At 36.1% G+C, this 13,897-nt stretch overlaps 1 protein-coding gene across 8 annotated transcripts in view; it reads left to right on the forward strand.

The window, feature by feature from the left end:
• The window catches only part of EXOC6B (exocyst complex component 6B), a 616,421-nt gene that overhangs the window by 60,286 nt on the left and 542,238 nt on the right, over positions 1–13,897 (forward strand). The window contains exon 1 of one of the 8 annotated variants that reach the window (XM_040458546.1): positions 10,378–10,400. The exons of the other annotated variants lie outside the window; for them this stretch is intronic. The gene's annotated coding sequence lies outside the window, so the exon portion shown is untranslated. Of the gene's footprint in view, positions 1–10,377; positions 10,401–13,897 lie in introns of those variants that run through there. 8 annotated transcript variants of the gene reach the window in all.

The raw sequence follows: 13,897 nt of genomic DNA on the forward strand, positions 1-13,897 counted from the left end.
AGGCTCCAGGCTCGGAGCTGTCAGCATAGAGAACCTGACGTGGGGCTTGAACTCACAGACTGCAAGATCATGACCTGAGCTGAAGTCGGACATGTGACTTTTTTTTTTTTTAAAGTAATCTCACACCCAATGTGGGGCTTGAACTCACAACCCTGAGATAAAGAGTTGTATGCTCCTCTGATTGAGCTAGCTAGGTGCCCCTATATTGCAAGTTTTTATAGAGAACTTTAACATATTATTGTAGTAAAATCTACCAGTCTTTTCCTTTGTGGCTTCTGAGTTTTATGTTAAATTATAAAAACAATATTCAGATTTTCTTTAGGTATACTGATTTTTTAATTGATATTTCTGTTGAGATTATTGTAGGTTCACATACAGTTGTAAGGCATAACAGAGAAATCCCAGGTACTCTTTACCCAATTTCCTGCCAGTAGTAACATTCTGTAAAATAGTAGTACAACATTAAAATTAAGATACTGACATGATACAGTCTGCCAGTGTTAGTCATATTTCTTCTATGTCTAACTTGTAGTCATCTATGTATGTGTATTTAGTTTTGTACAATTTTATTTCATGTAAGTTGGTGTATTTCCCAACACAGTCAATATACTGAACAGTTTCATCACCATAAGGATCCCTTGCATTACCCTTTTATTATCATTTTCACCTCCCTGCTGCCCCACCTCATAACTACTAACTACTGATCTCTCTCCATTTTTGAAATTTTGTAATTTCAAAATTGTTGTATAAATGGGATCATACAGTATGTATTAGTTACCTTTTGGGATTAGACTTTTCTTTTCACTCAGGGTAATTCTCTGGAGATTCATCCAAGTAGTTCTGTGTATTAATAACTTAATCTTTTGTGTTGCTGAATAGTATTCCATGATATGAATGTAGCACAATTTAACCACTTGTTGGAAGTCATCTAGCCTGTTTCCAGTTTCTTAGCTGTGGTATAATATGAAATCTATATTAGGTCTTTTTCTCTGGTTCCTGGCTCATAGCTCCTAAAACTCTTGGCATTGCTTGAGTGATAGGAGCATCTTTTGTTATTCCTAACATACCCCTTTCAACCATACCTCAGTTTATGCTAACGAAGTGACTCTTCGGGGATGCTTAGGTGGCTTTAGAATGGGGGCTAGTCAGCAGAAAGACCTCTTTGATTAGAGGGTTAGAACTTTTAGCCCCCTATCCCAGCCTCTGGGGAGGAGAAAGAGGCTGGATATGGAATCCAGTCACTGATGACCAGTGATTTAATCAATCATAAAATTCCCTAAAGAATGGGATTTGGAAAGATTCTAAGGTGATGAACACATCAAAGAGCTTGGGAAGATGATGTGCCTGGAGAGAGCATGGAAGCTACCCATACCCCCTTTTCCCATGTCAGCTTTATAGATCTCTTCCATTGGCTCTTCCTGATTTGTATCCTTTATAATAAACCAGTAGTGGTAAGTGCTTTCCTGAGTTCTGTGAGTTGTTCTTGTGACTTATTGAACCTGACCTGGAAGAGGGGCATAGGAACCCCTGAATTTGTAGTTGATCAAGCATAAATCTGAGTGGCTTGGGTACCCTGTTTGTGGCTGGTATCTGAAGTGGGGGCATTCTTATGGAACTAAGCCCTTAACTTGTGGGGTCTGACATTAACTCCAGTAGTAAGTGTCAGAATTGGTGTCAGAGAATCAGACAATTGGTGTAGGTAAAGATGGCACATATTTGATATCAAGAAGAGAAAGAACCTTTCACCTATTATGGATAAAGCTGCTATGAATGTTTGCGTACAAATTTTTGTATTTTTTGGTCAACATAGGTGGTCATTTTTCTGGAATAAATACCCAGGAGTGCGGTTGTTGAATTTTATGATAAGCGTATGTTTAGTTTTTTAAGAAACTGCCAAACTATTTTTCTGAATGGCTGTACTGTTCTATGCCTTCCCACCAATAATGCATGAAAGATCCAGTTTCTCTGCATCCTCACCAGCATTTTGGTGTTGTCGCCACTTTTTATTTCAGCAATTCTGATGTACAGTGATACTGTAATATTGTTTACTGTGATTAAAGTCCATTTTTTAGTTTACTTATTTTTAAGTTTATTTATTTTTGAGAGAGAGAGAGAGAGAGTACGTGTGAATGGGGGAAAGGCAGATAGAGAGGAAGAGAGTGAGAATCAGAGAGCCCAATGCAGGACTTGATCTTACAAACCCAATCTCATGAACCCATGAGATCATAACCTGAGGCAAAATCAAGAATCGGGTGCTTAACTGACTGAGCCTCCCAGGTGCCCCAAGTCCATCTTTATTGCTGTGTTGTATAGAATGACCGATTTATTATTTGCACTATTTGTGTGGGATTTACTATTGTTCCAAGTTTATGTTTTCGTAGATGTGGCCTGTTGTCCTTCTAAAGGTTGACAGTACTTAGAAACTTAGGAACTTATGAGACTGGATGGTGATACTGATTAATGTGAGTTTTTGAGGGTGTATAATGAAATATGTCAACATTTGAAAGACTTAACAAAACCAAGTGAACCAGTATTTTTCAGATGACCAATGCCCTATGATACAAAATCATATGGGTAAAAGATTCATTCAAAGTGTAAGACAAATGGATTTTATTCTGAAACTCATAAAGTTTTGAGGTTGTAACATAAATTTGTGTATATGCATATATATATATATATATATATATATATAAATACATGGAAAAGCTTTAAAAATACATTGTCATTTTTCCAACTGCATGTGTATGAGGATTTTCCTCCTATCCTTCAGCCAAAACTCTGCACTGCAGTAGATTGAATGTAGGAGTGGTTATGGAATCCAGATGTATTCTGTTAAGCCAGCCATTAAAGAGATTTGCATGACTGTAAAACAAGCTGTTCTATTTTTTTGTCTTAGAATGTATAACTATTTTTCATAAAATATATTCTTTAACATTTAAAAAAAAATTTATTTCTGAGAGACAGAGACAAAGCATGAGCAGTGGATGGGCAGATGGAGACACAGAATCTGAAGCAGGCTTCAGGCTCTGAGTTGTCAGACACAGAACCCGACGTGGGGCTTGAACCCACGAACCGTGAGATCTGATGTTTAACCGACTGAGCCACCCAGGCGCCCCAACATAAAACATATTCTTTAACATGTTTAATGGGTTGTTAATTTTAAATGAATTAATTTTTTACTTTCTCAGTTTTAATTTCTAATGATAATATGTATGTATATTCATATGTTCATATGAATTCATATGAAAAGTTCTTTAGAGTCCTCAATTGTTAATAATGTAAAGGGCTTCTGTATCTAAAAAGTCTGAGAACTGCTAGTTTAGATGAAAGGAGATTGAAGAGGCACGACAACTGAAGGGAATAGATGATCCTGGATGGGACACCCTCCAGAAAGAAATGAAAATGCTCTAATGAATATTATTGGGACAGTTGACAAAATTGGGATGTGGACTATGACTTAGCTTATGATTGTATCAATGTAAATTTCTTGAATTTGATAACTGTGCTGTCCTTAGGTAAGAGAAGAAATACACACTGCGGTTTTAAGGATGCAGTATATGCAACATATGCTCAAATGGTTTAGGAAAATAAAAATGTATATATACATACAAGGAATGATAAAACAAATGTGGCAAACTTACACATTGGTGAATTCTGCATAAAGGCTATTACAGGAGTTCTCAGTATTACTTATGCAATGTGAAATTATTTAAAAATAAAAACTAAAAAATAAGGAATATAATGAAGTTTTAGAAGCAGATTTTACAGGTTAATCGGTAAGTCTTTTATTGTGTTAGTGAATGAAATGTTTCCAGCAGTTGGTACTCTAGCCTATGTAAGTACTTTGCCAGTTTCACCACTTTTCTGGGGACACTCCTTGTGCTCTGCTGCCCCCTAGTGACTTTTATGTTCATCAGCAATTTACTCTGCAAGTACCACCACTTAGAAATTTAGAGCACCGTAGTCCTTTAACAATAACTTAGTATTAAGTAAAAGAGGTGTTTTGGGGGGGGGGGGGGCATGGAGGAAGTTACTACTGTAAGCCATATCTCATAGTGTCTTTTTTCTTTGAATTAAAAAAAAATTGTATTTTTGATCTTGTGGTTCCTTTGTATTGAATTTGTAGTTCAAAAATCCAAAGGCCCTGAAAACATTTGTTGTGCAAGCTTGTCTAAATTCATCCGGCAACAAAACCTGACAAGCATTGACCTGAGGTAGTGATAGCCTTTTTTTTTTTTTTTGAAAAATTTTTTTTAACGTTTATTTATTATTGAAAGACAGAGAGTCAGAGCGTGAGCAGGGGAGGGGCAGAGGGGAGGGAGACACAGAATCTGAAGCAGGCTCCAGGCAGGCTCTGAGCTGTCAGCACAGAGCCTGACGCGGGCTTGAACTCGCAAACTGTGAGATCATGACCTGAGCTGAAGTTAGATGCTTAATTAACTGACTGAGCCACCCAGGCGCCCTAGTGATAGTCTTTATATTTACTGTTGTATAAATATTCCTACATTTTGCTGCAGAAATACTAATGTGATAGATGAGGGGAATGCTTCTTAAGACCTCACTGGGGATGTTATGAAATGTATGAAATATGCACCCTACTTGCTTTTTAAAATTTGGAAAATTCTGAATTCTGAAACATTTCTGTTTCAGGGATTTTTAGGTTAGGGATTGGAGATGTGTACCTGATTTGCTTAGCTTTGACTCCCAGTTATTAGGTATGAAGCAGTCTACTAGCTTATGCTGCTTTCTATTTTTTCTTTTCTCTTTTTAGTTGTATACTTTTTACATACTATATTTATATACTATATTTTGCGACTTTTAACCTGATCTTGTTTTTTGTCTTAGAGTTGCAGTTAAATATGCTCTGCCCTGTTATGGAAAGACTAGAGCCCTGCCAGTCTTTCTGGTTGAAGTTTCTCCTGTTGTTTAGTTTGGTTGGAGTTCTTTCTCTAGTAGTTGCCTTAAGAAGGACTTAGGTGAACACATTTTTCAGTTAACTGTATATTCAGAATGGCTGCTCTGTAGACTTTATACTGAAAAGAGAGCTTCGTTGAACTTAAAAATCTTGGATTTTCTTTTCATGATAGTTGACTTTTTCTTTTCCTGTTCATTGGCTCTTCTTTTAATTTTTAGGAATTACTCTAAGGGTTACAATATGCATCTTTGACTCATAGATTGTAGTATAAATTATTACTTGTGTCACTTCCATGACAGTGCTAGGATCATTGAACACTTGATTTTCATTTATCCTCTCCTACCTCTTAAGCTATTGCTGTCATGAATTTTAATTTTGCATGTCATTTAGTGCCCATAAGACATTATCCTTATTATTTTTTAGAGTCAGCATTCATTACTGTTTACCCTTTTGGGTTAATTTTCATTTCCTCCACCATTCTGTGCTTCTTTCTGAGATTGCTTTGTTTTTGCATGACGAACTCTCTGCAGCATTTGTTTATTTATTATTTATTCATTTATTTAAATGTTTATTCATTAATTTTTTTTAATGTTTATCTTTTTTTGAGAGAGAGAGAGAGAGAGAGACAGAGCACAAGCGGGGGAGGGGCAGAGAAAGAGGGAGTCAGATTCGAAGCAGGCTCCAGGCTCTGAGCTGTCAGCGCAGAGCCCGATGCGGGGCTCGAATTCATGAAACACAAAATCATGACCTGAGCCAAAGTTGGATGCCTAACCAACTGAGCCATTCCTGTTTATTCATTTTTGAGAGAGAGAGAGCGAGCGAGCGAGCATGAGCACGGGAGGGCAGAGAGAGAGGGGGCAGAGGATGACAGCAGTGAACCTGCTGCGGGGAACTGTGAGATTATGACCTGAGCTGAAGTTGGACGCCCAGCCAGCTGAGTCACCCAGGCGCCCCTGCAGCATTTCTTTTAATGCAAGTCTACTACTGACCCGTTCTCTTAACCATTTGCAACTATACAGATTATTGGCATTAAGTATATTCACATTGTTGTACAGCCGTGGCCATCATCCATCTTCAGAACCTTCTTAATGTTCCCAAACTGTACCTATTAAACAATGGCTCCCCGTTCTCCCCTTTCCCCTGCCCCTGGCAGCCACCATTCTACTTTCTGTGTCTCTGAATCTGACTATTCTAGGTACTTTCATGTAAGTGGAATCATACAGTATTTGTTCTTTTATGACTGGTGTCTTTCACTTAGCGTAATGTCTTCAGGGTTCATTCATGTTGTAATATGTGCCAGAATTTCCTTCATTTTTAAGGCTGAATAAACAATATTTTATCTTAGGTGTACCTCCTTTTGTTTATCCATTCATCTGTCAGTGAACACTTGGGTTGCTTCTTCCTTTTGGCTTTTGTGAATAATGCTGCTATGAACATAGATGTAGAAATATTTCTTTGAGTCCCTGCTTTCAGTTGTTTTGGGTGTATACCTATAGGTGGAATTGCTGGATCACATGGTAACTTTATTTTTAATTTTTTGAGGAACTGCCAAGGTATCATTCAGTTGTTGTTTGACAGATCTTTTCTGTTTGATGTTATTGTTGTTCCTTTAATATTTTTCCTTTGTTTTCGGTTTTCTGTAGTTTTACTCTGATGTATTTAGGTATAGTTTTCTTTGTATTCACCCTGCTCGGGGTTTGCTGGGCTTGTAACTGTGGATTGATGTCTTTTATTAGTTTTGGGTAAGAAATAGTTGACCATGGTGTCTTTAGATGTTGTTTCTGCCCTGTTACGGAAAGACTAAACCCCTTTCATGGGAGTCACAAATTCAAAACGATTTTCGTAATACCGCTAACTTCTTCTACTCACATTTCTGCAGGAGAATATATAGTATAGTATCCTAGAGACTACATGATATATGAAAACATCACTGTTTCAAAGGCTAATGTGATACATGCTTATGTTTTCTTATGCTTAAATTCTTTTGTTAGTTTAATTTTTAATGTGACAAATGTTGATAAATATAACCATATATACAGAAGCACTTGGGGACCTTAGTATTTTTTAAAAGTATGAAGATATCTTAAGGTGAAAAAGTTTGAGAACTGCTGGGGTGGGCCTTTGGACTGTGTGCCGTATGCTTCATATTTCGAATAGTCTTCTATATTTTACATCTTTTTGTTTTCCTTTTCATGCTTCAATCTAGACATTTTCTATTGATTTATCATCACTAATCCTCTCTTGCTGATAAACCATCTATGCAGTTCTTAACTTTAAAAATCATATTTTTTGCTTCTGATTTTTTTCCCCTCCATTTAAAAATAATATAGATTTGAAAAAAGTTTTTTTTAAATATTTATTTTTGAGACAGAGAAAGAGCATGAATGGGGGAGGGTCAGAGAGAGGGAGACACAGAATCTGAAGCAGGCTCCAGGCTCCGAGCTGTCAGCACAGAGCCTGACGCGGGGCTCAAACTCATGGACTGTGAGATCATGACCTGAGCCGAAGTCGGATGCTTAACCAACTGAGCCACCCAGGCTCAGCCCAGCCACCTAGCCCCTAAAATAATACAGATTTTAAGGCTCTGGTGAAATTTTCTGTCTTTTCATCAATATTGTTAATCTTTCCTCCCTTTTTTTCTTGTCTTATTAATCATAACCGTTTTAAAGTCCTTTCATGATGATGTCAACATCTGGATCATCTATGGATCTTGACCTTCAGTCATGTGATCCTCTCCTTTAGCCTGCCTGGTAATTTTGGCCTGAATGGGGATAAAAATTGTGGAGGTTCTGGATGACCTTATCTTCTCTAAGAAGAGGTTAACCCCTCCACCCGCTTTTTTGTAAGGCAGATAGAGTGGCAGTGATCTTTGTCCCGTCAGAGCTTGCTAGATTCAGGGTTCAGCGCTGGCGAGGCTGTGGCTGTCTGTGGTGCACTACTGCCTTATGGTATCCTATCACAAAGATGTATAGCCTTGGAGTGATGATTAGGGCCCCTTCTTTCAGGTGGACACTGAATTCTAATCTTTATTTCCTCTATATCTCAAAACTTCTTAACACCCTGTTCTGCATCTTAGAGGCGTTTTGCTTGTCTTCTTAGCCTCTTGTCCATTGTAGCTTAAGAATTCAGCAAGTTGTGTTGAGGGAAGGAGAGAGCAGTATTCTGTTTCCTTCCCATTTTTCCTCTCCAGGATCTTTACTTCTTAAGTCTCTAATTTATGTCACTTCAGCTCCACAAAACTGTCAAAAACTGATTTCTCTTCCTCTTAGTCATGGCCTTCTGCTCAGTTTCTTTACTGGAAACTTAGCTTTACTTGTGCACAGATTTAGCAAATGCCTCGAGGGGAAAAAGTGACTAAAGAATGTTGGCTCAGCTCTTCTCATTTTTCCCCTGGCCTCCAGCATCTTGTTCCTTTAATTTCTGATTGCCTTAGTGGTACAAGTATATGGAGAAGAGAGGGAGAGAAGTGATATGGAATGAGGTAAGTCTGATCTAATTATAGCAGGACAGAGATGATATATGAAACTGATAAAAAGAAAGCAGCAATATTATCATATTTCTTACAGATATGGGCTTACCTCCAGAAATTAAAACCAGAAACATTTAAAAACAGTTTAAAGTGATTTTTTTTTCTGGAAAATTAGAATAGAAATCCAAGAAGCTTAAAGATCTTCAAGCAGGATAAACGTAAGCAACAAAATTACACCCAGGCACTTCACAAAGGAATGACAACAATAGCTCAAAAGATGGGAAGGAGGAAAATGGAGGTATACTCAATTAGTTAAAAAGAAAGCAGGGAAAGGAAACCATTCACATTAATATCATTACATATTTGATTAAATTTGAACCTATTATCTTGCTATTTAGTTTTCATTTGCCCCATTTTTTTAGGTCCCTGTTTTCTTACTTTCTTTAACTGAGTGAGATTAACTTAATATTTAGCATTCTGGTGTATTCCATTGTAGGCTTTTTAGATATACCTTTTTTTTTAAGTTATTGCTGTAAGGATTGTAATATGCATCTTTAAATTATCACAGTTGCTGTGGCCTCAATGTTTTGTGTCCCTTCAAAACTTGTATGTTAATATCGTAACCCCCAAAGTGAGCCTTTGGAAGGTAGTTAGGACAGGAAGGTGGAGCCCTCATGAATGGGATTTGTACCCTTATAAGAAGAAACATGAGAGCTTGTTCTTTCTCTCTGCTGTTTACAGTGTGAGGATACAATGAGAAGATGGCTGTCTGGTAAACCAGGAAGCGAGCCCTTACTCAACACTGGATTTGCCAGTGTTTTGATCTTGGGCTTCTTAGTTTGCTGAACTGTGAGAAACAAATGTTTGTTGTTTAAGCCATCCAGTCTATGATAATTTGTTAGAGTAGCCTAAACTGATTAAGACAACAGTCTATCTTCAAATGATATCATCCCTATTCTTGTGTAACATAAGAGCCTGGGTGATTCAGTCGGTTAAGTGTCTGACTCTTGATTTCACCTCAGGTCATGATCTTGCAGTTTGTGAGTTCGAGCCCCACATCGGCGTTCTGTGCCGATGGCATGGAGCCTGCTTGGGATTCTCTCTTTCCTTTCTTTCTCTGCACCTACCATGCTCACACTCTCTCTCAAAACTAAACTAAAAAAAAAAAAAAAAGATCCTTTCAACAGTATATTTTCATTTCCCCCAATGACCTTAAGTTATTGCTAACATATTTTTATGTCTATATATGTTACAAATTCTACAATTTGTAGCTAATTATTTTTGGTTTAACATTGTTATAGTTTAAGGAAGTTTAAAAAATAATAAAAACTTTTATGTTTACTATTTCCTGTGCTCTTTATTCCTTTGTGTAGATCCCTATTTTGACCTGATTTCACTTTCTTTCTGCCTAAATAACTTCCTCTAATGTTTCTTGTAGTGCAGGTCTGATGGTAACAAATTCTCTAAGATTTTGTTTGAAAAAAAAAAAAATCTTTATTTGTCCTTAGGTTTTGAAGAATGTGTTTGCTGCATAGAGAATTCAAGGTCTACAATTTGTCCTTTGGCATTTTAAGGATATCTTTCCATTGTCTTCTTGCTTATGTAATTTGGATGACAAGTCTGTAGTCATTTTATTTCATTTCTTTGCATCTATTGTGTCCTGTTTTCCTCCTCTGCTTTTAAAGCTCCCCTAGCCCCCTTATTCCTGGTCTTCTGCAAATTCAAGAAACTTTTTCTGACTAATCCAGTTCCACACCAAACAGTATTTTACATTACTATAATGCAAAGTATACAGAGTTAAAGTATATAGATTTAAGTGTATAGATTTAAACATTATATTAATTTCTGTACAGGTTTATAATTGCCTTTCATTGTCTTTCATTCTGTCTTTCCTTACTAATTACAGTATTAGCTCCCTCAAAGGTAAACATTCTTGTCTTTTTCCTTTTAGTAAATGCTCAGTAAATATTTGTTAAATGAGCCCATGCTGGAAAAATGTCTAACCCACCTAGAATGGTAAGTTTTCTTAAATTTCTGAGAAAACAGTTTCTATTTAGCCTGCTGTGGTCATTTTATTTTATTATTTAATTTCATTTAATAGATTTCTCCTGCCTTTTAAAACTTTATTTTTTGTAGTTGAGTGTATTGTGAACATTTTAAATAATTGCCCCCATTTTTCCTCGTGAAGTAAATAATCAAGTTACTCTGTAGATTGGAGAACTGGGATGTGATATGAATAGTGATATTCATAGCTTTGGGAGAGTGACCTAAACACAACTCTTTGTTAGTAAGCAGTCTTTGTTTATTTAGTGATGTTTGGGCCTTATTAGATCATTATTTTGTTGACTTCAGAGTTAACTTGTGTAGGGTAGCAGATTTTTAAAGAAATTACTGGACCCAGACCAGATTGATTGACAATAGATGATACATAACCGATAATAGATGCATGGTGAAAATATGCACTACACCTCAGGGAGATGTCTAACAAATTTTTAATTATAGGGTCATTTCTGATAGGAAGGCAATTTACTTTCCCCACAGTTCCTCATTATAATTCCTAATTCCTTGTATTGAACCAATCATGTAGTTTTAATATTCTCTCTTTTCAGAAACATGTCTCTTAACATGTTAAGCTAGTCTTTATTTTATCATTTGAGTTGTGGTATCATTTGTTCTGTTAAATTTTATTTTTAGGGTCATTTTTCCAAATAAATCTATACAGATCAAGGTTGTTTCAGATTTTGTTTTTGTTTTTTTCTTTTGGAGTATTAAAAACAAAATCATTTAAGTATCGTTTATGATAGTTGAACATATATTTGATTTCATGATCTAGGTGTAAAGTAAAATCATTGACCAGAGCGGACAGGACACTAAGATGACTCAGTGTAGCGTTAATGACAAGTGAGATCTTAATCAAAGACCATGACCATCACTCAACTAACACTGTTTTAGAAAACAAAGGGCCATATGGCAAGGCTAATTGTGATATGCCAGGGCATTGTTTTGGGAGTATGCACCAGATCATTGATTCTGGATGCTAACATTTGAAAATGATTTCTTGGTGGAGAATATGTGACTTTGGAATTAAGAATTCTCTTAGAATTTCTTTGCAAGGGAAGACACATATGAGAGAAAGGGTAAACAAAACATTTTGTTTATAATTTGCTGTAAAGATGATTTATTACAGTTTAATATTAAACAGCTCAGAAGGCCTAAAATTTATCTCACTTGGTGTTCTAGTTGGTGTTTCTCTTTGACACATGGTGTGAATCAACTGTCCTTCCAACTTGAAAGAGCAGAGAGCTCTCTGACGCAACTCCTTTGTTCTGGGGAATTGTTTCCACTGTGCCTTCAAAAGGGAGGGACATTAAAAGCTTTGGCTCATGACAGTTCTCTCCAAGTTGGACGCAGTTGGGGGGCTGAATGTTAGTTAAAGGAAGTGGGGTTGGAGACTTCTTCTGTAACCTGGACTTATTTTTTTTTTTTTTAAAGACTGAACATTAACTTTTTCAAGCTTTCTATTTGACTTTATGAGATTGATGGTCTCTTCTCTCCCCTTAAAATGGAACCAGAAAATCACACAGTTTTATATGTTGGTGTTTTCCAGGGTTCTCTTGTCTTAGATTGTAGCATTGCTTAGGTTTTTGTCTTCTCCATAGTAGAGTTTTCTTTTGTGAAAATACTCATGTGCCTACATGACAAAGGGAAACATGGAAATGGAAAGTTGAATGACAAAATTATTGTCTCAAAAGATCTCAGTAGACTGGAAAAATAGATTGTAATTGTGATAGGTAGTAAGTTAGAGATTAGGATATCAACTGAGTGAGTATAGCAGTATATAAAAGCAAATTAAAAGATTTTATGTGAGTTTAAGCTCAATATATGGCATGATATGATGGCCAAAACTGTTAAAGCATTATTGTAAGACTGTTTTAATAGAAGCTGAGTAAAAAAGTTAAAGGAGATGTGTCTTTTTTTCCCGCCTAGCTTGACCATGCTTGATTTTAAAATTGCTAATATTTATAGCATGCGTTCTGTGTGTCAGTCATTGTTTTGATGGTTTACGGATATTATGCCGTTTAATCTTCACACAATAACTGTATGAATTGGTTGCTATTATTATCTGCATATTACAGATGTGGAAACTTAAGTATAGAGAAGTTTAATAATTTGCCCAAGGTCACATAGTTAATAAGTAGCAGAACCAAACTTGAATCCAGGAAGCTTGGCTTTGAAGTCTGTGCTCTTGACCACTGTCCTATACTGCCTGTTTTATTATACTTTAAGAAGAATGTTGACTACTGGAACGTGTCCAGAGGGTAAAAACCTGAATTGAAAGGCTGTTTATATGTGGAATAGTTGAATAATTTGAGATTGTTTAGTCTGGAGAAAGGAAGCGGGGGAGCAAGGACTTGTTCTCAGTGGTCCTTTGAGGGCAAAAATAAGATAGATGGTGAAAATTATAGGAAGGCATATTTTATTTTTGTATAAGAATTTTGCAACAGCCATTGAAATGGGATCAGTTGCTTCATAATGAGCTTTCTTTTACTACAGATGTTTCCACAAAAGCTGGACAAGTATGTGATAGAGATACCTAGAAAAAATTGAACTAGTGTCTGTGAGTTTGGGTTGGATCATGTCTGAAGTTCCTTTTTTCTGTACATTTTTTTATATTAAAGAAAAATCTTTAAAATGAGTTAGGCTGTAATATTCTTAAACAAATGCTTCTTTGAAACACACACACACACACACACACACACACACACACACACAGTATTGATTCCTAATGGAAGCATGGCACTTATGGTGGAGAGGAAGGGTGTATCCTGATGTATTTTTGTCTAAACCATGAAGGTTTTTTTGTAAATAGCCTGATGATATTAGTAAGAAGTTCTTTGTATGTCCTGTTAGTGGAATAGGAAACAACAGAAAATGGCCTACTTTTCCAATTTACAAACCAAATTACTTAGTAGTAGAACAAGGTTCCATAATAACCATTGAGGCTCCTCTGTTCCCCTCCCATTTGAAAGCCCATGAAAGAACATTAATTGGTGCACTTCATAGTTGCAATTAAAGGGCCCTAGGGAACTGTTAACATCAGTTTTCAAATTGAGAATTTCAGGATACCATATATATTTATGTTTTAAATACATTTTGAGATTATGATCAATAAGAAGAGAAGGTTCGAATGTAGAAAAGATAGTGAATTAAAAAAATTCTTACCAGTGGGTGATTCCTTCTTGGGTTTGTAGGAGATAGATTGTGAGAAGAAATTCTCATTCTGTTTTTTACATTTATTTGATTTTTAGATAATTATTAAACATTAGACTCCAAGTAACCCTGACGTGGTTGTTTTTGTGTGGTTTTTATTTCAGTTAACATTTTATTGAGCATTTATCTATTGTGAACCAGGTACTATTTTAGACTTTTAAAAATGCATTTCCTTTTTTTAATGATAGAAACAATACATGTTTATTTAAAGAAAATGTAAAGTTACAGAAAAGTAGAAAGAA

This window comes from Herpailurus yagouaroundi, unplaced genomic scaffold (genome assembly GCF_014898765.1).
Source record: "Herpailurus yagouaroundi ecotype Mexico unplaced genomic scaffold, PumYag 221, whole genome shotgun sequence".
Taxonomy (NCBI): domain Eukaryota; kingdom Metazoa; phylum Chordata; class Mammalia; order Carnivora; family Felidae; genus Herpailurus; species Herpailurus yagouaroundi.